Below are 27955 nucleotides of genomic sequence, written 5' to 3' on the forward strand. Positions count from 1 at the left end.
GGAGGGCCAGTGGGAGACGGTGGAGGCCCTGGGAGAGCAGCAGAAGATGGTGTGCCTGGCAGCATGCAGCCCGCCCTGCCAGAACGGGGGCACGTGTGTCGCTCCCAACACCTGCGAGTGTGTTCCAGGCTTCGCTGGGGACGCCTGTGAGATCCTCCCCCTTGCAGAAATGCGTTGCGGCAAGGACCCCGCCACCCCCAGGCGCTCCTCTCTCAGGATGTGGTGAGTGGCGTGGATACTGATCTCTGAGATGTAGTGAGTGAGATACATCACCATCTGGTGAAGAGAAATTCTAGATAGTGTGAGAGACATTATGATCAGGTGAGTGAGATATCACGATGGTGAGTGATGGGAACGTTACGATATGGTGAGTCACTTAATTATTTAGGTTTTTATATTTTCACTAGCAGTACCCGCCACGCGTTGCTGTGGTTCAGTCTGGTTAAATGGGAAAGAAAGAAAAGAGAGCGCACGTTTCGAATATGTTTAATTTCACAATGCTTGTGGGTATACAATATTTTTTGCTCCATTGTCTGTGGAGATAGAGAGATTGTCTAGTTTGCCGACTCTAGAACACGCAACATATAATTGTCCACGTGAGAAGCCATCCGTGTCTAGATATAAACTGCACAATTCTAAAGATTGGCCCTGAGCTTTGTTGATGGTGATTGCAAACGCCAATCGAATTGGCAATTACAATCTCTTATTGAAATAGCATATCTGTTGGAATCATAGGAATGCGAAGAATAAGGACATCTTCCCCTTTGAAAGGTCTTGTCAGATTGTTACTTCTATGACGTCTCTGATTAATTTTTTTACCGCAAGGCGCGTAAACCGAAATTAGGTCTCCTTCAATGCTGTCTACAAAACATTTGTTAAACCAAATTTGAAAAAGTACTGAAGTTTGGAACAAGATTGGCGTCATAGCAAAGGAGCTTAACTTACGAGGAGAGGCTAATGGAAGTAAATCTCTCAACCCCAGAGGACAGACACAATGAATGGGATTTGATGACGGCATATAAGGACAGCATCTTCTAACCGAGATAAAACTGGAATACATGACACAAGTGGAAGCTAGAAACGATAATGATTCAACGATAATGGTAATGATAGTTCAACATGTACAACAAGGCCAGAAGGCAGGGCATTACGGGGGAGCGAGGTCCAGCTATTAGACACAGATAGGCAAGTACTGATAGATAACAACTATGTCTGGTACTGTGTAAGTCTATCCACCATCAATGGTTTTATGCAAAATTTATCCATCATTCCTAGATTTTTAATAATTATCCATCATCCATTGTTAGTAAAATTGTCCCATATCCCGAGACCTGTACACAATTATCTACCACTACGGAAGTAGTTTGTTTTTGTTGTTGCTGTTATCTTGAGGTTATCTTGATTTCGGGGCTTTAGTGTCCCCGCGGCCCGGTCCTCGACCAGGCCTCAACCCCCAGGAAGCAGCCCGTGACAGCTGACTAACACCCAGGTACCTATTTTTACTGCTAGGTAACAGGGGCATAGGGTGAAAGAAACTCTGCCCATTGTTTCTCGCCGGCGCCCGGGATCGAACCCTGGACCACAGGATCACAAGTCCAGCGTGCTGTCCGCTCGGCCGACCGACTCTCTCCCTGTTGCTGAGAGATCGAATATAACTGATCTCTATTTTCTCTTTCTGTAACTCTTTTTAGTTTTTCCACTTAGTTATTGAGTTATTCTTTTTTTTTCCTCCCGCAATCCCAATTTCTCCTTTTCTTATTTTTCCTTGATTCTGGAGATATACTTAATTTCGTACATATAGCTTTTAGCTAATGAACTTATGTTATTAATATTTTTAATAACTCGTAATTTGTATGAACTCTTTCACTACTTCTGGCCCGTCAACAAACAAAACGGCAATTGTTGGTTTGCACAATTTTGGGCACCATCTATGATATGTGCTAAAATATCCACATTCATTGACCATGTCCAAAATTATCCACTCTCGTTAACCCTTTGCAAAATATTCCACACTCATTGACACTGCACGAATATGCACAGCTATTGAACCTGTGCAAAAATATATAGTAATTTACCCTGTACACACATGCACAATAACTGACCCTGTGTACAAATATACACAATAACTGACCCTGTACACAATAACTGACCCTGTACACAAATGTACACAATAACTGACCCTGTACACAAATGTACACAATAACTGACCCTGTACACAAATGTACACAATAACTGACCCTGTACACAAATGTACACAATAACTGACCCTGTATACAAATGTACACAATAACTGACCCTGTACACAAATGTACACAATAACTGACCCTGTATACAAATGTACACAATAACTGACCCTGTACACAAATGTACACAATAACTGACCCTGTACACAAATGTACACAATAACTGACCCTGTACACAAATGTACACAATAACTGACCCTGTATACAAATGTACACAATAACTGACCCTGTACACAAATGTACACAATAACTGACCCTGTACACAAATGTACACAATAACTGACCCTGTATACAAATGTACACAATAACTGACCCTGTATACAAATGTACACAATAACTGACCCTGTACACAATAACTGACCCTGTATACAAATGTACACAATAACTGACCCTGTACACAAATGTACACAATAACTGACCCTGTATACAAATGTACACAATAACTGACCCTGTATACAAATGTACACAATAACTGATCCTGTACACAAATGTACACAATAACTGACCCTGTACACAAATGTACACAATAACTGACCCTGTACACAAATGTACACAATAACTGACCCTGTATACAAATGTACACAATAACTGACCCTGTATTCAAATGTACACAATAACTGACCCTGTACACAAATGTACACAATAACTGACCCTGTACACAAATGTACACAATAACTGACCCTGTACACAAATGTACACAATAACTGACCCTGTATACAAATGTACACAATAACTGACCCTGTATACAAATGTACACAATAACTGACCCTGTACACAAATGTACACAATAACTGACTCTGCACAAAACACTGTTTTCGTGCAGATCTTTTTTATCTGTTTTGAGACAACTTTGACCGTTTGCTAACCTTAAATAATTATGAGTTCTTTCACTTGGTAAATAAAATTTGATCCAATTAACAGTAATTAAGGACTTGCCTGTTTGTCAGTGGAGCTGGAAGCCCCTTTATCTGTAAAGGCTTTTTTGGGGCCACCTGCCGTTTAATGTGACGATCCGTCAATGGCCGGTTCATTAATGGAGGAATACAGCTGTGTTTGTTCAGCAAACACCTACGGTAGTAGTTTGTTTTTGTTGATGCTGTTGCTGAGGGATCGAATATAACTGATCTCTATTTTCTCTTTCTGTAACTTTTTAATTTTTCCACTTAGTTATTGTTGAGTTATTCTTTGTTTTTCCTCCCGCAATCCCAATTTCTCCTTTCCTTATTTTTTCCTTGATTCTGGAGATAGTTAATTTCGTACATAAAGCTTTTAGCTAATGAATTTAAGTTATTCAAAATTTTAAATCCAACTAACCTAACCATCTTAACCTATCCAAGCAAAACCTAACTCGTCCAGATCTAGCCAAATGTAACCTAATCTAGCCCACCGTATCCCAGCCTAACCTAACCTGATTCAGCCAAGCATAACGCCTGTGAGGGCTGTTTCATGCCCGAACCCACATTGGCTCGCCTTGTTTCTCTTATATAAATTGAACATTGTATATTCCTGGTCATAAGAGCTCCGCGTAATATACATAATTCAGGCTAATGATATTCATAATTTCATAAATTAGGAAACGAGGTATGTGCGAACGCCTGTGTATTAAAGGTGATGTGATGTCCTGTTTTCTATTCGTAGATCCTTAGGTAGGTTAGGTTCGGGTAATTTGCTTAGACACGTAGTGAACTTTAGTGTGGACAGGCATGCTCACTACATGAATTACCCAACCTCTTCCCTCCCACAGGGAGGACGACCGTCGTCTCCTCTCCTGTGAGAAGGGTTACACGCTCAACGTCGAGGGCAACAGCCTGCTGGTGGAGTGCCGGAACAACACATGGGTCTACCTGGATAGGGATGCCTACCAAGCCATCACCTGCGTGCCTATATGTCAACCTACCTGTGCCAATGGGGGCAGGTGCGTCGCACCCAATACCTGCCACTGTGAGCTGGCCTTCAAGGGCAGAACCTGCAATGAGCGCACCTGTATAGGGCAGCCTCCAGAGGTGCGCCGAGCTATCACTGTTCCGTAAGTGGTAGTGTAGTGTTGGTACCCTTGGTTCGTCTGCTGGGAGTGGCAACACGTGTTCCACCTCAATGTCTCTCTCGCCCGCGATTTCTGAAGTTGTTCTAAATTATCCAAATAATCATTACCCGAGACGTAATTTTTCTTTGCTAGACAGTCATGACAAAAGAATAGAAGCTGTGTTTTTTAATTATTCTTGCATATAAAATGGCATTAGAATTGTTGAGTACTTTCAAAATAGCTGTGGTTTTCTCACACTGCGAGTGAAAAAATAAATGAGTGAAAAAATTATTCACACAAACATTTTTTGTTTTACAACCAACCCGTCCTCAGATCATGTCCATTCCATCAAACGCTCGACCCCAAAGACGCATTCATCAATTTAACATGCTGTTCATTCTAAACAGAAATTTTCTCAAATATAAATTAATATTGTTATATATTAGCGTATTGTGCATATTTATTCACTGGTTAGGTTAGGTGTTTAGGTTCTGTTGGCGATTATTTGTATTTCTCAACCCATCCTCGACTCCATTACATCCAGCAGTCGACGCATTCATACATTTTTACATGTTCATTCAAAGCGGAAATTTTCTCAAATATATATTATTATAATATATTTCCATACTGTTCATATATAGTTTAGGTTAGGTGTTTGGGTTCTGTTGCCGATTATTTGTAGTACGTGGGTGAAGCATTTACAGCGTTGTGGTTCGAACAAAATTCGTCAGTGAAGCACTTGTTCCGGAAGTGTTCGAACGTCATCAGTTGTTTCTTGTGTAAACCGTTTTTCATTCATGATCAGGGGGTTTGGTGGGTGCATGGAATCACTTTTGGGTCTGTTAGGAGGACGGGCTGTTACACACGACTCACAACTGATGACGTTCGAACATGTTCAGAACAAGTGCTTCACTGACGAATTTTGTTCGAACCACAAAGCTGTAAATGCTTCACCCAAGTACTACAAATAATCGGCAACAGAACCTAAACACCTAACCTAGCATATTGTGCACATTTAGGCATAAGTTAATATATTATATTAAATTATATTTGAGAAAATGACTGTTTTGAATTAACAGCATGTTAAAATTTATAAATACGTCTGTGGGGTAGACCACTGGATGTAATTTTTTATTTATAAAAAGTCAAAATACAAATCACAAACAAGGAGAGAACCGAAAAATAATACATAATCAGCACAAGAAGTCAAAAACACATGGCACAGGAAATAGACAAATTACAGCATGTAAAGGCAGAGAAAAACATCCACAAAACAGGAACATAAATACAAATACCCCTGTAATTGAAAAGGGTGGATAACAAATTACAAACCCGGGCACTCCAAACACTATACAGAGGTGCACAAAATACAATAACAAAAACGTACAATAAAAATACACAAAAATTACAACACACGTACAGAAATCCAACCACCCCTAGAAGAGACAGAGTAAATGAAAACACAATCACGGACAGACCGACTCCACACACAAAGGAGCAGAACTGGACACAAATGAGGACACCAACAAATAAACAGTAAAACCAAAAATACACACAAGAACATAGATAACATAAAACATTTACAAAGAATAAAGCAATGACAAGTACATAGATATAAACACACACACACACCACCCCACATCAGACGCCGGCCACCCCAACACACGGGGTGCGCGCAAAAAACAGCTATAAAAGAACACCAAACACCCACAACTGCACTCTACCACAGCACAAACACCTATACAGAACAAAAGCAAAGCATAAAAAAGCCGCAATTACAACACAGGCCACGCAGTAGCCAAGAACAAACACCCACACCACACACACACACACACACGCACAGACATAAACGCCCAACTGTGCACGCAGGCACTGGGGAAACAACACGCACAACACAGTCAGAAACCAACCACACGGATCACTCATACTTCTCCGGGTACTCGCGAGCCGGAAATCGTAGGCAGTAAGCATCCCAAACAAGTTGGTCCGTTGCAGGAATCGCACGTCCAGGAGTCGCAGTAGGCCGAGGCATCAAATCCGGCACGCCAATGATGAAACACCGCACCCGCGGAACAAAGACGGTAGAAGGGCACCAGGGTACAGGACGCACTCGTTCATCCAATTGAACACACATATTGGCACCAGAATCGTCGACCACCTCACCGGACGGGAGGATGATAGGGAAGAGTTTCCTCCAAGGAAGCCGGTGACAGGGCAGCACCCCAGGAAGCACACCAGACTGCACAGCTGACCATCCATTAGGGAGCGCACTTCTTTCCACGCAGAGTCCCGCGGAGGGCGGCACCGCAGGCGCACCAGAGTCCCCACCAACCGGAATAGGACCAGGGTCTCCCCATCGCACATCCTTCAACAACACCACAACGAGATCGCGGTCACAAGGGGCAACCACCCACTGAGGGGAGCCACCAGCAGGGGGCAGTGTCCAACACAGAAGGCACCACAGGAGGCAACACAGCGTCGTCCATAGCATCATCCATCGCATCACGCTCCTCTCCCCACGTCCGGCGAGGTGACTCATCCCGAGACGAACGACGGCGCTTAAAAAGAGGCCGCTGATCGTCGGAGCTGTCACCCCCAGCAAGCGGTGCCCCATAAGAACCAACGGCCGGAGAAGGAAGAGACACAGCAGGCGGAAGGGCAGACTCCAGCACACATGAGGTATGCAGCAGGGACGACGGAAGAGACACAGCAGGCGGAAGGGCAGACTCCAGCACACATGAGGTATGCAGCAGAGACGACGGAACCGGCATAGAAGAGACACGTGGGAACGAGAAAACTACCAGAGGTGACGAGGCAGAGGGCGGGGTGGGGGGGGGGGGGGAGTCTCGCACACCACCGCCCCGGCAGGTTATCTTGAGGTTATCTTGAGATGATTTTGGGGCTTTTTAGTGTCCCCGCGGCCCGGTCCTCGACCAGGCCTCCACCCCCAGGAAGCAGCCCGTGACAGCTGACTAACTCCCAGGTACCTATTTACTGCTAGGTAACAGAGGCATTCAGGGTTAAAGAAACTTTGCCAATTTGTTTCTGCCTCGTGCGGGAATCGAACCCGCGCCACAGAATTAAGAGTCCTGCGCGCTATCCACCAGGCTACAAGGCCCCCTCAGTACATGTCCGTCTGCCGGAGAGGCAGGCACCACCCCAACAGCACCACCCAACAGCTCCACGGAAGCAACCGGCTACGGATGCACCTCCGCAACCACCGAACGTTGAAGATCCGAAGCAGGTGCCCCCAGGTCCCCAGAGCTCATCGGAGGGGCAGACATACCAAGGCCAGACAGATCAAGGCCAGACAGAACGCCTGCCGGAACCGCCGCAGGAACCACACCCGGCACCAGGATAGAGCGGGGATCCGCCGGGGACTCCCCACTCGAAGACAAGCAGGGAAAGTCATCCTCCAGAGAAATTGAAGGGGCCTCAGCACGAGAAGCGTCGCAGCTGGCCGCCATGTGGCCCTCAGCGCCACACCGGAAACAGGTTCGTGTCAGACCCTGATAAAATATCCGCAGAGAGCCCTCGAAACGAAACCCTGGAAGGAATAGGGCTCGTGACCTGCATGACGAGCGTACAAGCGCCCAGATGGACCCCTTTCAGCCGGTCTGCACTCAGTGGTGAACCGGTGCTTCACCACCATACCATACCGCATGAACACCGACATAAGCTCTGTCTCGGGGAAGGTCACCGGCACACCGTGAATACTCACAAAGGTCAAGGGCCCCCAGGGATCCGAGAATCCCACAGTCACAGCCGAAGCAAGAATAGGAAGCAAGCGTGCATCCCAGCGTGCCACAAACTCCTGGTAAATAAACGACGTGGCAAACGACACCGCCACTCAGGTAGGCGAGATCCTTTCCAGCCCCAATAGATCAGAGACGTCGACATGGAGCACGTCCAGGAGAGCAATCTCCACAATAGGCCAGTCCATTGCACCAGAAAAATCCAGCCAGACAGTATCAACTCGCCGAACATGGGTATCACCAGCTACAGCCATACTGCCAGCCGGATCCCCGGCTAGTGGGTGCTCCACACCTCAAATTGTACCCCGCCCCCCTCGCAACACCAGGCAGCAACTGGCAGGTCAGGTGAGCACGTCCGAACCTCCTGGTGACCAACGAAGCGATCCCCGCTGGATATAATGGACTGAAGTCGAGGGCGGGTTGAGGACGGGCTGTCTAGTGATGCCATCTGTAAAATATTACATGTGAAGCACCTTTTAGCGCAATATAATAACTTTTTGGAGATTTAAGTTGTGGGAGGAAAGATATGACAATGTGCCTGGGTTGGTCACTGTAGGTCAGAGGTGAGCAACACACACATGCGGCTCGTCATACGTCCGGCACCACATCTGATGTTGATGACTGCCAACATGCGTTGCTAGATGATTGGAAAAAAACACTTGTACAACAGCTTATATGATATACACTAGTTAAGGCAAACTGTTTTATTTCTATTAACACCTTCACAAACTCGGAAGCATAGAACAGACACTGAGAAAAATAGCAGGTTAGAGAGAGGAAGGAAACGTTGAGAAATATATAAAGCTTCACTCACTAACACAGTAGTTTGATTAAAAATTTAACCATCCCTGTTTTCCCTTGAATGCGATCTAACAGTTGCCTGGCATCCGGATCCCCAACATCTGTTGAGAACATTGCAACGAACAAAGTGAAAGAATGTTGTCTAGATAGTCAAACTCAGTCCAGAAATCGGATCTATAATCTCTTCTTGTTTTAGATAACCCAAGTGTTTCTCCTCACAGAACAGAAAACAACAGGACGTGGGTAGTCCGCTGTGACCCTGGCCACCTCCTACAGGGAAGGACCACGGAGGCCCTAGTGATCTGCCAGGGAGCCGAGTGGGTGGTGAAGGAGACGGGGGAGGCCCTGACGGAGGTGGTGTGTCGGCCGCACTGCAGCGGCGGGTGTCTGCACGGCGGGGTGTGTGTGGGGGCAGAGAAGTGCCAGTGTGGCGCTTGGTACGACGGGCCCTCCTGTGGCCACCACGTGTGTCCAGAGCTGCCCCTCCCGGAGATCACACACGCTTTCTTTTTCAGGAGGTGAGTTGGAGGGAATATGTTATTAATAAACTACTTGTCTGTTCTCAAATCCGTTAATGAACATTCCCCGCTCGGTTGCTCACTCTCTCACAAGGGCCTCGCGGATAGTGCTCGGGGATCGTAGTCCTAGTGACCTGGGTTCGATTCCCGGTGGAAACAAATGGCAAATTTTCTTTCACTCTGATGCACCTATTCACCTAGCAGAAAATAGGTACCTGGGAGTTTCCTATTATATGCAACGCATTACTGGGAGTGATGTGGTGGAACCAAACTCCATACACAGTTTCAAATGTAGATATGATAAAGCACGATAGGATCAGGAATTTGTACACCATTTGATTGACTGTTGAGAAGCGGGACCAAAGAGCCGGATCTCAATCCCGGCCACCAACACTAGGTGAGTACAAACATTAACACACGTGTTCCATGTTGAGTTCATGTTCAGCCCATCCTCCTGGTTTTGTAATACTTATAGTAACGATGAGGACCATAGTACATATACCGACGTACAACAAAATTATAAAGTAGAAATCTGAACTATTGAGTTGGATAAACATAAACTATTTTTTTACTTGTATTGCTTTGACCAACTAAACTAACCTTCCTAGGCCTAATACACGATATCTGAGGCCTAATATACTACATATGTGTGCTATACTAGGCCTAGGAATATTTGTTTGTTTTTCAGCTTTGTTTATTTAAGACTTCCTTACTAGTCAGTATACTACTATGTAAAAGCTAAGAACGTACGAATTCGTGACTATTGACGACCGTCACAATAGATACTATCTAAACAAGAGGAAGGGTTGAAATTTTGACATGTAAAGGGGTTCATAATTCATTTTAGATCAAGGTAGAAAGTCTTTTGAGAAATTCTCTAGAGTGTGATTCATGCAAAGCCAATGGATGTGTTGAGCAGCAGCCCTTATCACTCAGATAAGAGTCCTCGCTGAACGAGCAATGTCAATTTGTGGTGACCTGTTAGTGGTGACATCTAAAAATTACGTACTTAATTTTTTGTGAAAGAGATTATATACGTCACCGTAAATGGAGTTTTAAGAAAGCCATAAGCGGATGTGCAGTAATGTCGAGAGTGCAGGGATTTGATCCGTGATTCATGTTTTGGTGTTGGCCTTAATCCTTGTCAACCTTTGGAGGGTTATAAGACCACCACAGTCCTTTACTTACCAACCACCAGCTAGTCCTGAACAAAGCCCAGGACTAAATTATTCTATAGGTTTTATTTACTTCGTGATGCAGGGTACTACTCTTAGTGCATATATCCTTCTCTTGGGAGGCTTTTGTCAGTTCTATACATCCATTTATACGGCTCTAAGCGTTCATTTGGGCCTAATTAGTTAATTACCATTATCTTGCTGATAATTGCAACACTTGGCTGAAAGGACTGGTGACCATACAACACTAGGCAACAATGCCAACTTGGAGGGCAGTTTTCATCAACAGGTGCATCCCACTACTCCAGTGAATATACACCGAGTTACTCGACTTTGTCTAGATAGTCAATTCGCGACGAATTGACGTACGAATTAGTATGAACTACCGTCATTAGTAGTAAAGTGTGGAACTATGTTCAGGAATAAAACATACTTGCTGGATGGTCAGTAAGCTTATGTGGAACTACAGTACCAGTAGCTCATACTATAGTTTTGTGGATGAAAGGGGTCTGGAAAGTGGGATAGTCGGAAGTATAGTCTGGAGAGAAAGCTTCAGCGTTGCAGAGAGTAGAGTTAGGGCTCAACCCAGCAAGGACGAGGATTTTTGGATAGATAGCAGAATCAATTACACCGCACAAATCAATAGGCAGGGAGGGGGGGGCCGGGTGGCCAAGACGGCCGAGCAGAAGTCAGAAATCTTTTAATATTTCATTACAGCATTACTATCTCAGGGGGACTGTCAGGGCTTTATTTTTTCTGTTCATCGGTTTCTTGTTTTGGTTTCGTGTCTGTACACTCCACAGGCGACAGTGTAGGGTATCGTGGGAGATCCTCCATGATATTCTCTGGTAAGTCGATGGTGATCGCCTGGCCATTTCTGAGAGCGGTGTATTGACCAGTGGCTGGCCCTCAAACATAATCGTACGCACACGATGACATATCGAGACTGCATCTTCCGAGCCATACTCGTCTACGCCGGAGAGATCCTCGTATGGCGCCCGCTGTTCGAATCACACGTCTTAACGATTTACCCCACGTACTTCACATGCAATTAATTGCCGACAGAACCTAAACAACTTATGTAATCTGATTTAGGCCTACATGTATTCTGAGCTTTAATTTATAATATTATTTCGAATTTGAAAAATGAACGAATTTGAGTAGTACATTAAAATTAACGATGCATCTGTGGAGTTAGCTGCAGCTTGCACAAACATAGCCAGAGAACAGGTTGGGATCCGTTAATGTTAGTATTTCGGTTACATCTTGGAACCTGTTCCTGAAAACGAGCTAACGGCTCGGCTACGTAACGGCCACTATTATGAATATTCACCTACTAGGTGCATTCATCTGACTGTTTCATTGAATATTTTCAGTTTGTAATCACGGTTTTATTGTAAATAATTCTTACATTACCAATGAATTTAGGGATGAGTTGTACACGGCAGAGTTCCCAAGGATAGAGATCCGGTGCCCTACCAACCACACCTTCCAAGACGGCGTCAATTCTGCCTTCCTCTTGTGTCAAGACGGCGTGTGGAGGCTAAATGGGACCCGAGGAGACGCCTGTCTACCGGTGTGTAGCCCCACATGCACTAGCCCCCAGGTGTGTGTAGGCGTTGACACCTGCGGTTGTCCCCCAGGGCTCGGCGGGTCACACTGTGACCTGGAGATACAACCCACGAGCCTGAAGCTTGAATCTGAGGCCTCAGACTCTATCTGTGACTCGGATGTGGTTGTAGGAGACTCAAACATGGTTCTCAGGGACACAACGACGGATCCCAACACGTCAGACGCCTGTAGGGGTCCTCCACCGATGATAAGAAACGGATATGGAGAAATTCGGTAAGCAAAGAGAATTGTGTTTAACGTTAGCAATACATATTTAAAAGACCTTTTGTAGCTTCCTTTCAAGATTTAGGATGGACTTTGTGTTTTAATTTTAAGTAAACTTGATCATAAAGTAATTGTACTTCTTGCTGCCTACTAATCGAAGCAAACCAAAAATATATTGCAACTGAGGTAAACAATATACATCAAGACATGCATAGAGTGAGTAACTACATCCAACAGAGAATTCGAAATAATTCGTAGAGAAAAATTCTTGATTTAAAAAAGCTAAGTTAACTCTAGTTTAGAAATAGGATGGAAAATTTGCATAACATGTTTCTAAATGGCATAATAGAAATGTTTAAGCATAGGTTTCACAAATACCTAAGTGAGGAAGATTTTGAATATATGAGCTATTCACCTTGGCTGTTGGAGTCTCAAACCGTTGACCCCACTCGTATGAGCCCGAAGCTCTATCGACTCCTCTATAGAAGTGCGAACTCTATAGGAGTTTGAGACTCCTACAGCCCAGGTAAATGGAATGTTTTTTTCCACGGAAGTGTGGATGACAGATACTTTGCGTTGTCCTTGAGTACTTCTGCAGTTTCAATTACTTTATATCTCGGCTGATAAAACGGTGCATGAATTATCAAAAACAGCACATCAATACCTGGGGTCTTCTTATAGACCTGACACTAAAATAGGGGTCTTAATTAAATTCTACTCAAAATACTGCACTTAAACAAATTTTGTTAAGGTAATTTGGTTGTAAATACATTAACATTAACCCCCAGTAGGGTCCTCAGTGTTGAAAATAGCTGATGTAGAGTTTGCAATTTTATTTTGCATTAAAAAACATTACTTTTGTGGTGTTATGCCAATGAAACCATTATAAAATATAAATTCAAACATCACACACATTTAAAATTCTTCAAAATCATCTGATCATCTGAGGCAGAGAACTCTCCAAGCACATCGTCAGCCTCATTGCTTACACTGTGTCAATGTGGCTCAGGCAACATAGCACTCGTCCGTCATCAACCTTGTTGCAAACTACCTCTATAGATGACAGTCTGCTTATAATATTTGCCATATATGCCTCACTGATAACATTCCGATAATTCAAACGATTTACAGGTAATTCATTAAGTTATGATACTTTATTACTGGTAATATATTAGTCATTTAATTCTTGTACCAGTATATCACCATCTCGGTTGTTTGGTGCTCACCGACCTGAACTTCACTACAGTTGCTTGTCATAACGAACCAGCAACCCGTCCTTGACTCAAGTCCATTACATCCAGCGGTCGACCCCACAGACGCATTCATAAATTTGAACATGCTGTTCATTCAAAACGGGAATTTTCTCAAGTATAAATTAATATTATAATATATTAGCATATTCTGCATATATAGGCATAGGATAGGTTAGGTTAGGTTCTGTTGGCGATTATTTGTATTTGTAGTACGTGGGTGAAGCATTTATAGCGTTGTGATTCGAACAAAATTCGTCAGTGAAGCACTTGTTCCGGATATGTTCGAATGTCAGCAGTTGTGAGTCGTGTGTAAACCGCTTTTCATTCATAAACAGGGGGTTTGGCCGGTGCACGGAATCACTTTTGGATCTTTATTTGGAGGACGGGCTCCGAACCAGACTGTACTACCGGGACCCATAATACAGCTCGTCCTCCAAACAAAGACCTAAAAGTGATTCCATCCATCCGCCAAACCTCCTGTTTATGAATGGGAAATAGTTTACACACGATTCACAAGTGATTTCGTTCGAACACTTCCGGATGAAGTGCTTCACTGACGAATTTTGTTCGAACCACAACTCTATAAATGCTTCACCCACGTACTGCAAATAAAACTAATCTTCAACAGAACCTAAACACCTAACCCTAACCTAACCTTTGCTTATGTATGCACAATATGCTAATATATAATATTAATTTATATTTGAGAAAATTCCTGTTTTGAATGAACAGCATGTTAAAATTTATGAATGCGTATGTGGGGTCGACCGCTGGATGTAATGGACCTGATTCGAGGACGGGTTGCATATTATCACTGATACGAACTAAAACCATGAAACCGAGATGGATATTTACCGGTCATTTTATGTGAAAGACGCTTTATCTGCCGAGATCTACGGTTCTCTTATATTCTTACTCCCGAGAGTCCAAGTGGCTAGGCACTATTCCATCTCTCCGTTCTGTCCCAGACCCTTGTCCTCATGTTTCCTTCCAAGTGCCATATCGTTCTTCTGGCTCAGCACTCGCATGAATATTACCATACTTTGCCTGGTAAGGCCGAGGCTGGTGTGCGCTGCAAGTCTTTCCAGGTTCTGTAAACACCTGTCATTGCGGAGCGGTCTTTGAATCTTGTGTCCAGTCTATTAAAATCGCGAACTATTAGATTTGGAGATGTTAACTTAATACAAATTTATAACCAATTTTATTATACAATTATTTGTAACTATGAAGTTAACGTAAATTTTTCCATTATTCTAATAACTTTCTTAGCCTGCTTGATATTTTTAGAAATTTCAAGCATATAAAATTACAAAGTCCTGACCCGTAGAATTTATAAATAAAAGGTATTCCTCATAAATAAGATATATATAACTTTCTTTTTTACTAGTTAATTAGCATAATAGGAATATCCCCAGCCTAAGGGATCCTTAACTAGTGTGTTGGGTCATTACAGTGCTGCAGGGGTGGCGAATGTCCACTGTTTCCCAGGCTACAGGCTCCAACACCACGCCCCTGAGGTAAGGTAAATGGCGTTGATATAACAATGAAACAATCTCAATCCTTTATTGATTGAACATTGATCGAGCATATCTTATCCTTCTGTATATATGGGCAAATGCGTTGATGTTATAATAAATTAATGTTGTAAACGTTGACCCATTGGTTGATGAAGTTGTTGGTTAAATATTAATGTTGACCAGACCACACACTAGAAGTTGAAGGGACGACGACGTTTCGGTCCGTCCTGGACCATTCTCAAGTCGATTGTGATGAGGCAGGGACAGGCAATAAATAGGCAAGAGAGAGCTGAGGAGGAAAGTAAGGTGTAGGGGATAGTAGTAATAATGAGAACTGCAGAAGGCCCATTGGCCCATACGAAGCAGCTCCTATTATAACCACCGAAGGAGATAGTAATAGGAAAAAGAAAAGGATAGCAAGGGAGCGTAGGAGAAGACAATGCACAGAAAAAGGGAGAAGAGAGAAAGAAAGATAAATGGATTGGGTAAGCTTATGTTAAGTCACGTTTGTTAGAAAGATTAGAGCATTTGAGTATATACTGTGAAAGGGAAGAGTCCACAGCAACAAAGCCAGGACTCGAGTTCATGTTGGGTACATTGTGTATAAGAGCCGATTCTACAAGATGGCGTCTGTGTAGAGTAGAGGCAGGAAAGATTATTTTGGAGGAAGACCAATCAATGGGATGATTAGAATCCCTCACATGGCAGAAGAGAGCATTGTTAGTGTCTGCAGACTTAACACTTCTCTTGTGTTCTTTAAGTCTGTCATTCAGTGTACGGCCAGTTTCGCCAAAGTATTGGAGAGGACAAGATGAACAGGAAATAGAGTAGACACCAGCAGCGTTAGAAGCAGGAGGAGCAGTGTGAACTAGATTGCTACGAAGTGTTAGTTTGTCGAAAGGCCAGTTTAATGTCAAGAGGACCAAAGGTATTGGTAAAAGTTTTGAGTTCAGATATGAAGGGAAGGCATAGTACAGTGGTACTAGTGTTGGAAGCAGGTTTAGGATGAAAGAAATTTCGTTTAGCTTGAGAGTAGGCACAGTTGATGAAATGCAAAGGATAACCAAGGCGAGAGAATGATTTGTAGATAAAGGCAATTTCAGAATCAAGAAACTGAGGGTCGCTGATGCGTGGAGGAAGAGAGAGACGAGGACACTTTTCTTAACAGAAGGAGGATGGTAGGAAAAGAAGTGAATGTACATGCCACTATGCATGGGTTTACGGTAGACAGAGAAAGAGAACCCAGACACAGAGCTGTGAACATGAACATCAAGAAAAGGAAGTATATACTTCCTTTCACAGTATATACTCAAATGCTCTAATCTTTCTAACAAACGTGACTTAACATAAGCTTACCCCTTCCATTTATCTTTCTCTCTTCTCCCTTTTTCTGTTCATTGTCTTCTCCTACGCTCCCTTGCTATCCTCTTCTTATTCCTATTACTATCTCCTTCGGTGGTTATAATGGGAGCTGTCTCGTATGGGCCAATAGGCCTTCTGCAGTTCTCATTATTACTACTATCCCCTACACCTTACTTTCCTCCTCAGCTCTCTTGCTTATTTATTGCCTGTCCCTACCTCATCACAATCGACTTGAGAATGGTCCAGGACGGACCGAAACGTCGTCGTCCCTTCAACTTCTAGTGTGTGGTCAAACACAGGACAGAACACGAAACAATGGGTATAAATTGGATAAGTTTAGATTTAGGAAAGACTTGGGTAAATACTGGTTCAGTAACAGGGTTGTTGATTTGTGAAACCAATTGCCGCGTAACATTGTGGAGGTGGGGTCCCTCGATTGTTTCAAGCACGGGTTGAACAAGTATATGAGTGGGATTGGGTGGTTATAGAATAGGAGCTGCCTCGTATGGGCCAATAGGCCTTCTGCAGTTACCTTTGTTCTTATGTTCTTATGTTCTTATGGTCTGGTCAACATTAATATTATTTTTTTAGTATTATTATAATATTTTTTTTATTATAATATTATTTATTATTATTTTTTTATTATATTATTTTTTTATTATATTATTTATTTATTATAATATTATTTTATTATTATTATTATTTTATATTATTTTTTTATTATATTATTTTATTATTATTATTAGAATATTATTTTTTTATATTATGTTTTTATTATTATAATTTTTTTATTATAATAGTATTTTTGTATTATTATTATAATATTATTATTATTATATTTTTTTATTATATTATATTTTTATTGTTATAATATTTTTTTATTGTTATAATATTATTATAATAAAAAAATATAATAAAAATAATATAATAATAAAAAAAAAATATTATAGTAAAAAAATATTATAACAATAATAATAAAATATTATAATAATAAAAAAATATTATACTAATAATAAAAAATATAATATAAAAATAATATAATAATAAAAAAATAATATAATAATAATAAAAAATAATAATAACAAAATATTATAATAGTAAAAAAAATATTATAACAATAATAATAAAAAATATTTTTTTATTATAATATTATTTTTTTTATCCTTTTATTATAACAATAATAAAAAAAATATTATAACTAATAAAAAAATATTATAACAATAAAAAAATATTTTTTTATTATTATAATATTTTTTTTTTGTTATAATATTTTTTTTATTGTTATAATATTAATAAAAAAATATTATAACAATAATAAAAAAAAAATATTAACAATAATAAAAAAAATAATATAACAATAATAATAAAAAAATATTTTTTTGTTATAATATTATTTTTTTATTGTTATATATATTTTTTATTATTGTTATAATAAAACAATAAAAAAAAATATTAACAATAATAAAAAAAATATTATAACAATAAAAAAATATATTTTTATTATTGTTATAATATATTTTTTACTATTATTTTTTTTATTTTTTTATTAAAATATTATTTTTTTATTATTATATTTTTATATTATATTATTTTTTTATTATTATTATAATATTATTTTTTTATTATTGTTATATTATTTTTTTACTATTATAATATTTTTAGATAATATATTATTTTTTTATTATATTTTTTTATTATAATAATATTATAACAATAAAAAAATATTATAACAATAAAAATATTATAATAAAAAAAAATTATAATAATAATAATAAAATATTATAATAATAATAATAAAATAATATAATAATACAAAAATATTATATTTTGTATTATATTATTTTATTATTATTATAATATTTTTTTATTATATTTTTTTATTGTTATAATATTTTTTTGTTATATTATTATAATAAAAATAATATAATAATAAAAAAATATAATAAAAAAATATTATAATAGTAAAAAAATATTATAACTATTTTTTTATTATTGTTATAATATTATTTTTTATTATTATTATAATATTTTTTTTATTATTGTTAAAATATTATTTTTTATTATTATTATTATAATAATAATAAAAAATAATATTATAACAATCATAAAAAAAATATTGTTATAATATTATTTTTTTTATTAGTTATAATATTATTTTTTTTGTTTTATTATAACAATAATAAAAAATATATATAATAAAAAAAATATTATAACAATAAAAAAATATTTTTTTATTATTGTTATAATATTTTTTTTATTAATATTATAACAATAATAAAAAAAAAATATTATAACAATAAAAAAAATATAATAATAATAAAAATATTTTTTATTGTTATATTTTTTTTATTATTGTTATAATATTTTTATTATTGTTATAATAAAAGAATAAAAAAAATAATAATATAACAATAATAAAAAAAAATAATATTAACAATAAAAAAATATTTTTTTTATTATTATTTGTATAATATTTTTTTTTACTATTATATTTTTTTTATTATTATTTGTTATTATTATTATATTATTTTTTATTATATTATTTTTATATTATATTTTTTATTATTATTATTTTTTTATTAATATTGTTATAATATTATTTTTTTTACTATATTTTTTTTATTATATTATTTTTTTATTTTTTTATTATAATATTATAACAATAAAAAATTATTATAACAATAAAAATATATTATAATAAAAAAATATTATAATAATAATATTATAATAGTAATACAAAAATAATATTATAATAATAAAAAAATATAAAAAAATATTCTAATAATAATAAAAAAATATTATAATAATAATAAAAAAAATATTATAACAATATTTTTTTTATTATAATATTATTTTTTATTATTTTTTTTATTATTGTTATAATATTATTTTTTTATTATATTTGTGAAAGCTGCATGAACGCGCATGCCATATATCACTCAGAACTTTTTGACTCGGCCAGGAATAGGACCCACGCCGTCCAAGATCACTCCTGAAAGTAGACAGTACCGTGACCACCGCACCAATGATCGTCTATAAGGACTGGTCAGTCTAGGAGCTTATTAACTAAGCTCCCTGACTGACCAACCCCCGACGACACTCATGGATCCATTTGGGTACAGTTTTTCATCAAATTCTGTCGCATGCACGGGCCGCTCTGAGTCTTACATGTGTGAGAAAGCTGCATGAGAAGCGTTATCGGCCACCAATTTGCAAAGAATCTCATGTCGCCAAGCTTAAGAAATGTCGCTCAATGCCAACCGATTGGGACCCCCGCCAATCGCATGCGAGTAAAACAAAACTGGACCACCTCCAAGAAATCGACCCCAATAACATCCAAACAGGACACAGAAAACACCGCCGGCAGCCAATCAAACCCAGGCACCATTTGCAAGGCACAGGCAGTTGCCATTCTGCAAGAACCGGACCACATCCCAGACCTCCGTACGACCAACCTCACCATCCAAAAGTAAACACTCCAACGCCGACAACCCAGGAGAACAGATCCCCAGAAAAAAAATTCTATATGTCGATCCCCCTCCACCCTCTTATAGAGATCTTCAAGCTCCCGCTGAGTATATAAAAACACACCATCCGTACTCGAGAAAAATGGCACCATCAGGCAGACGGAGACTAGTCAACAACACTGGCTTTACACAACAAAATCTGTGCAAACCTATCACACCCCCTATTTACCAACCCATACAAATACTACAATCTAGCCTGCAACACATTCAACAAGCCAAACCGTTCCGCTGACTTCCGCTTCGCTACAGAAAGAAACATCTTACACTCACCCTACCAATCCAAAATACAAGGAAAACTACTTTTCCGTTCAACCAACAAAGCCCACCGAACCAGTTCACGGACGTCGAGACAATGCAGTAAACTACACTTCAGTAGATAATGCAGTGGCGTAGCTCTGGTACACCGTTGACGTGGACTACTATTACGGATACAGTATATGTGCTGGTTGGTCACTCGGTTTATAGTCACGACCATATGACACTCTTGTCATTGGACCTTAAGCCCAACACCAAACGAACCCATAAGTCATTTGCATTTAAGACTTTGCGGAGTTTAAATATGTTTTTTTTCCTGCTAGTCAGTGCTTTTGTTTTGCACCGGAACACGTTCAGGCGTTCATTAAACATGCAATGTCTCGACAGATGCAAAGTAAACAAAGACTTTTATGTTTGCCCAATAAATTATCAAATATATAAAACTAGTTTTTTTTGTGGCCCACAGCTCACGTTGCAATGCGAGAATGGAACGTGGGTCATCCCAGGGTCGTCGCTCCCGTCTTCCCCAGAGGTCGTGGACGTGGAGTGTGCGCCAGTGTGCCGACCACCGTGCCCATGTGGGCAGCTGTGTGTGAGTCCCAACACCTGCCGCTGCCCACCCGGTGAAGAGGAAGACGCGGACGCCAAGTGTAGCAAGCCAAGCAACCTACTGGAGGAGGAGGGAGCTGGCTCCTCCCCCTCTGCTGCAGGACACATCTTTGGTGGAGCTGAGATGTGGGGTGGCAACGTGGACGCTACGGAGCTCTATGTGGCCACTGCTTTCGCTACTCCTGCTACGCCGCCCGCGAGCTATAGCACATCCACGACGCCCACGATCTATGGCACATCCACGACGCCCTCAACCTATAACACACACACGACGCCCTCAACAATTGACACACCAACGACGCTCACAAACTACGGCACACCTACGATGCCCACAAACTATGACACACCCACGACTTCCACAAACTATGGCGGCACATCTACGACGCCCACAAACTATGGCACACCCACGACGCCCACAAACTATAGCATATCACCGACGCCCACAAACTATGTCACACTTACGACGCCTACAAACTATGGCACAGCCTCGACGGCCACAAACTATGGCACAGCCTCGACGGCCACAAACTATGGCACACCCTCGACGGCCACAAACTATGGCACACCCTCGACGGCCACAAACTATGGCACATCACCGACGCTCACAAACTATGGCATACCCACGACGCCCACAAACTATGGCACATCACCGACGCCCACAAACTATGGCACATCACCGACGCCCACAAACTATGGCACATCACCGACGCCCACAAACTATGGCACATCACCGACGCCCACAAACTATGGCACATCACCGACGCCCACAAACTATGGCACATCACCGACGCCCACAAACTATGGCACATCACCGACGCCCACAAACTATGGCACATCACCGACGCCCACAAACTATGGCACATCACTGACGCCCACAAACTATGGCACACCCACGACGGCCACAAACTATGGCGGCACATCTACGACGCCCACAAACTATGGCACACCCACGACGCCCACAAACTATGGCACACCCACGACGCCCACAAACTATAGCACATCACCGACCCCCACAAACTATAGCACATCACCGACCCCCACAAACTATAGCACATCACCGACCCCCACAAACTATAGCACATCACCGACCCCCACAAACTATAGCACATCACCGACCCCCACAAACTATAGCACATCACCGACCCCCACAAACTATAGCACATCACCGACCCCCACAAACTATAGCACATCACCGACCCCCACAAACTATAGCACATCACCGACCCCCACAAACTATAGCACATCACCGACCCCCACAAACTATAGCACATCACCGACCCCCACAAACTATAGCACATCACCGACCCCCACAAACTATAGCACATCACCGACCCCCACAAACTATAGCACATCACCGATCCCCACAAACTATAGCACATCACCGATCCCCACAAACTATAGCACATCACCGATCCCCACAAACTATAGCACATCGCCGACCCCCACAAACTATAGCACATCGCCGACCCCCACAAACTATAGCACATCGCCGACCCCCACAAACTATGGCACACCCACGACGGCCACAAACTATGGCACACCCACGACGGCCACAAACTATGGCACACCCACGACGGCCACAAACTATGGCACACCCACGACGGCCACAAACTATGGCACACCCACGACGGCCACAAACTATGGCACACCCACGACGGCCACAAACTATGGCACACCCACGACGGCCACAAACTATGGCACACCCACGACGGCCACAAACTATGGCACACCCACGACGGCCACAAACTATGGCACACCCACGACGGCCACAAACTATGGCACACCCACGACGGCCACAAACTATGGCACACCCACGCTGGCCACAAACTATGGCACACCCACGACGCTAACAAACTATGGCACTCCCACGACGGCCACAAACTATGGCACACCTACGACGGCCACAAACTATGGCACACCTACGACGGCCACAAACTATGGCACACCCACGACGCTAACAAACTATGGCACACCCACGACGGCCACAAACTATGGCACACCTACGACGGCCACAAACTATGGCACACCCACGCTGGCCACAAACTATGGCACACCCACGACGCTAACAAACTATGGCACTCCCACGATGGCCACAAACTATGGCACACCCACGACGCTAACAAACTATGGCACTCCCACGACGCTTACAAACTATGACACACCCACGACGCTAACAAACTATGGCACTCCCACGACGCCCACAAACTATGGCACACCCACGACGGCCACAAACTATGGCACTCCCACGACACCTAAAAATTATGAGACACTCACAAACTTTCACTCACCAACACTGCCTGCAAACTACGAATCGCTTTCACCTCCCACAAGCTATGGCTCACTCACACCGCCCACAAGCTATGACTCGCCAATACCGCCCACAAGCTATGACTCGCCCACACCGCCCACAAGCTATGACTCGCCCATATCGCCCACAAGCTATGACTCGCCCACACCGCCCACAAGCTATGACTCGCCCACACCGCCCACAAGCTATGACTCGCCCACACCGCCCACAAGCTATGACTCGCCTACACCGCCCACAAGCTATGACTCGCCCATATCGCCCACAAGCTATGACTCACCCACACCGCCCACAAGCTATGACTCGCCCACACCGCCTACAAGCTATGACTCAACCACACCGCCCACAAGCTATGACTCGCCCATACCGCCCACAAGCTATGACTCGCCCATACCGCCCACAAGCTATGACTCACCCACACCGCCCACAAGCTATGGCTCACCCACACCGCCCACAAGCTATGATTCAACCACACCGCCCACAAGTTATGACTCGACTACACCGCCCACAAGCTATGACTCGCCCACAAACTATGATTTACCCACAAACTATGACTCACCCACAAACTATGACTCTCCCACAGTCTTTGATTCACCCACAAACTTTGACTCGCCCACAAACTTTGACTCGCCCACAAACTTTGACTCACCCACAAACTTTGACTCACCCACAAACTTTGACTCACCCACAAACTATGACTCACCCACAAACTTTGACTCGCCTACAAACTATGACTCACCCACAGTCTTTGATTCACCCACAAACTTTGACTCGCCCACAAACTTTGACTCACCCACAAACTTTGACTCACCCACAAACTTTGACTCGCCCACAAACTTTGACTCACCCACAAACTATGACTCACCCACAAACTATGACTCGCCCACAAACTTTGACTCGCCCACAAACTATGACTCGCCCACAAACTTTGACTCACCCACAAACTATGACTCACCCACAAACTTTGACTCACCCACAAACTATGATTCACCCACAAACTATGACTCACCCACAAACTTTGACTCACCTACAAACTATGACTCACCCACAATCTTTGATTCACCCACAAACTTTGACTCGCCCACAAACTTTGACTCGCCCACAAACTATGACTCGCCCACAAACTATGACTCACCCACAAACTATGACTCACCCACAAACAATGACTCACCCACAATCTTTGATTCACCCACAAACTATGACTCACCCACAATCTTTGATTCACCCACAAACTTTGACTCGCCCACAAACTTTGACTCGCCCACAAACTATGACTCGCCCACAAACTATGACTCGCCCACAAACTATGACTCACCCACAAACTATGACTCACCCACAAACTATGACTCACCCACAAACTATGACTCGCCCACAAACAATGACTCACCCACAAACAATGACTCACCCACAAACAATGACTCACCCACAAACAATGACTCGCCCACACCGCCCACAAGCTATGACTCACCCACACCGCCCACAAGCTATGACTCGCCCACACCGCCCACAAGCTATGACTCAACCACACCGCCCACAAGCTTTGACTCAACCACACCGCCCACAAGCTATGACTCAACCACACCGCCCACAAGCTATGACTCAACCACACCGGCCACAAGCTATGACTCAACCACACCGCCCACAAGCTATGACTCAACCACACCGCCCACAAGCTATGACTCAGCCACACCGCCCACAAGCTATGACTCAGCCACACCGCCCACAAGCTATGACTCAGCCACACCGCCCACAAGCTATGACTCAACCACACCGCCCACAAGCTATGACTCAACCACACCGCCCACAAGCTATGACTCAACCACACCACCCACAAGCTATGACTCAACCACACCGCCCACAAGCTATGACTCAACCACACCGCCCACAAGCTTTGACTCAACCACACCGCCCACAAGCTATGACTCAACCACACCGCCCACAAGCTATGACTCAACCACACCGCCCACAAGCTATGACTCAACCACACCGCCCACAAGCTATGACTCAACCACACCGCCCACAAGCTATGACTCAACCACACCGCCCACAAGCTATGACTCAACCACACCGCCCACAAGCTATGACTCAACCACACCGCCCACAAGCTATGACTCAACCACACCGCCCACAAGCTATGACTCAACCACACCGCCCACAAGCTATGACTCAACCACACCGCCCACAAGCTATGACTCAACCACACCGCCCACAAACTATGATTTACCCACAAACTATGACTTACCCACAAACTATGACTCAACCACAATCTATGACTCGCCCACAAACTTTGACTCACTCACAATCTATGACTCACCTACAAACGTTGACTCGCCTACAAACTATGACTCACCCACAAACTATGACTCACCCACAATCTTTGATTCACCCACAATCTTTGACTCGCCCACAAACTTTGGCTCACCCACAAACTATGGCTCACCCACAAACTATGGCTCACCCACAAACTATGGCTCACCCACAAACTATGGCTCACCCACAAACTATGGCTCACCCACAAACTATGGCTCACCCACAAACTATGGCTCACCCACAAACTATGGCTCACCCACAAACTATGACTCACCCACAAACTATGACTCACCCACAAACTATGACTCGCCCACAAACTTTGACTCGCCCACAAACTTTGGCTCGCCCACAAACTATGGCTCACCCACAAACTATGGCTCACCCACAAACTTTGACTCACCCACAAACTTTGACTCACCCACAAACTTTGACTCGCCCACAAACTTTGACTCGCCCACAAACAATGACTCGCCCACAAACTTTGACTCGCCCACAAACAATGACTCGCCCACAAACAATGACTCGCCCACAATCTTTGACTCGCCCACAAACAATGACTCACCCACAAACTATGGCTCACCCACAATCTTTGACTCGCCCACAAACTATGGCTCACCCACAAACTATGGCTCGCCCACAAACTATGGCTCACCCACAAACTATGACTCACCCACAAACTATGACTCACCCACAAACAATGACTCACCCACAAACAATGGCTCACCCACAAACTATGGCTCACCCACAAACTATGGCTCACCCACAAACTATGGCTCACCCACAAACTATGGCTCACCCACAAACTATGGCTCACCCACAAACTATGGCTCACCCACAAACTATGGCTCACCCACAAACTATGGCTCACCCACAAACTATGGCTCACCCACAAACTATGGCTCACCCACAAACTATGGCTCACCCACAAACTATGACTCACCCACAATCTTTGATTCACCCACAAACTATGACTTACCCACAAACTATTACTCACCCACAATCTTTGATTCACCCACAAACTATGACTCGCCTACAAACTTTGACTCACCCACAAACTTTGACTCGCCCACAAACTATGACTCACCCACAAACTATGACTCACCCACAAACTATGACTCACCCACAAACTATGACTCACCCACAAACTATGACTCACCCACAAACTATGACTCGCCCACAAACTATGACTCGCCCACAAACTATGACTCACCCACAAACTATGACTCACCCACAAACTATGACTCACCCACAAACTATGACTCACCCACAAACTATGACTCACCCACAAACTATGACTCACCCACAAACTATGACTCACCCACAAACTATGATTCATTCACAAACTTTGACTCGCCCACAAATAGTGACTCACCCACAAACTACGAGTCACCCACAAACTATAATTCACCGAGAAATAATGACTCACCCAGTAACTATGGCTTACGCATAAACTATGACATGCCCGCAAACTATGACTTACGTATAAATTATAATTCACGCATAAATTATGACTTACCCATCAATTATGACTCACCCACAGACTATGACTCACACATAAATGATGACTCACCCACAAAGGCTATCAGAATCATCACTAAAAGGTCCGCCAACATTGCCTGCCCGAGGACCTACCCATCTGTGACTCACGCTACAATCAGGTGAGTGACCTTGCCCGGGTTCCATCACACATTTACTCAACTACCTACGCATCTTTGATATATTATAACCGTCATATATAGTGATCAATTCATCATATATAGTAAATAATTATCAAAAGAAGGCACCAAACCGGGAAGTCTATGTAGCACCATCAAATGTGGTCTGTCTCCACACATGGGACAGAGAGAGACAGTACTGGAGCACTGGAGGGCACCATGCCCAAACCTCCAGCACTTATTACAGAGCCAAGGAGAGGGAATGTACTCCTGAACGGAGCACCTGGCACCAGCAGGAATGACAGAGGGCAGAAGGGTGCTACCATCAAAGGTAATCTTCACAACCCGAAGAGGATGGCGACGACGACCACGAGGGGGGGCGAGTAAATGAGTCTACCTGGAGGACAGAATGGCCCTGGGCTTCGAGGATATTGCCGAATATCTTTGTGGCAGTCCTGCGGATTCAGAACACCGGTTGCAACATAGGGTGGGAGGAGGGTAGTGCCAACACTGGCATTCAACCGAGCGTTCTTGGAGACCCGAACAGGTGTCTCGCCAAGGCAGGATAAGGCAGCTAAGCGGGAGGCTGCATCCTGAGGAGCAACAACGACATATGTGCCGAGACGGTTGGGGTTGAATCTAACAGAGGCATCAAGGTGCCCATGGAGGGAGAAATCGTCAGGAGGCGTAGAATCAAGAGCGAGGAGATCGAAGAACTTGGCCAACGAAGCTTGACCAAACAAGACTCGATACTCATTAGTACGGGAAGAAATCGAGCGAGTGTGGCCTTGGCGAGGACGGCGTTGAAAAC

Source organism: Procambarus clarkii, chromosome 70, assembly GCF_040958095.1.
Source record: "Procambarus clarkii isolate CNS0578487 chromosome 70, FALCON_Pclarkii_2.0, whole genome shotgun sequence".
Classification (NCBI taxonomy): Eukaryota; Metazoa; Arthropoda; class Malacostraca; order Decapoda; family Cambaridae; genus Procambarus; species Procambarus clarkii.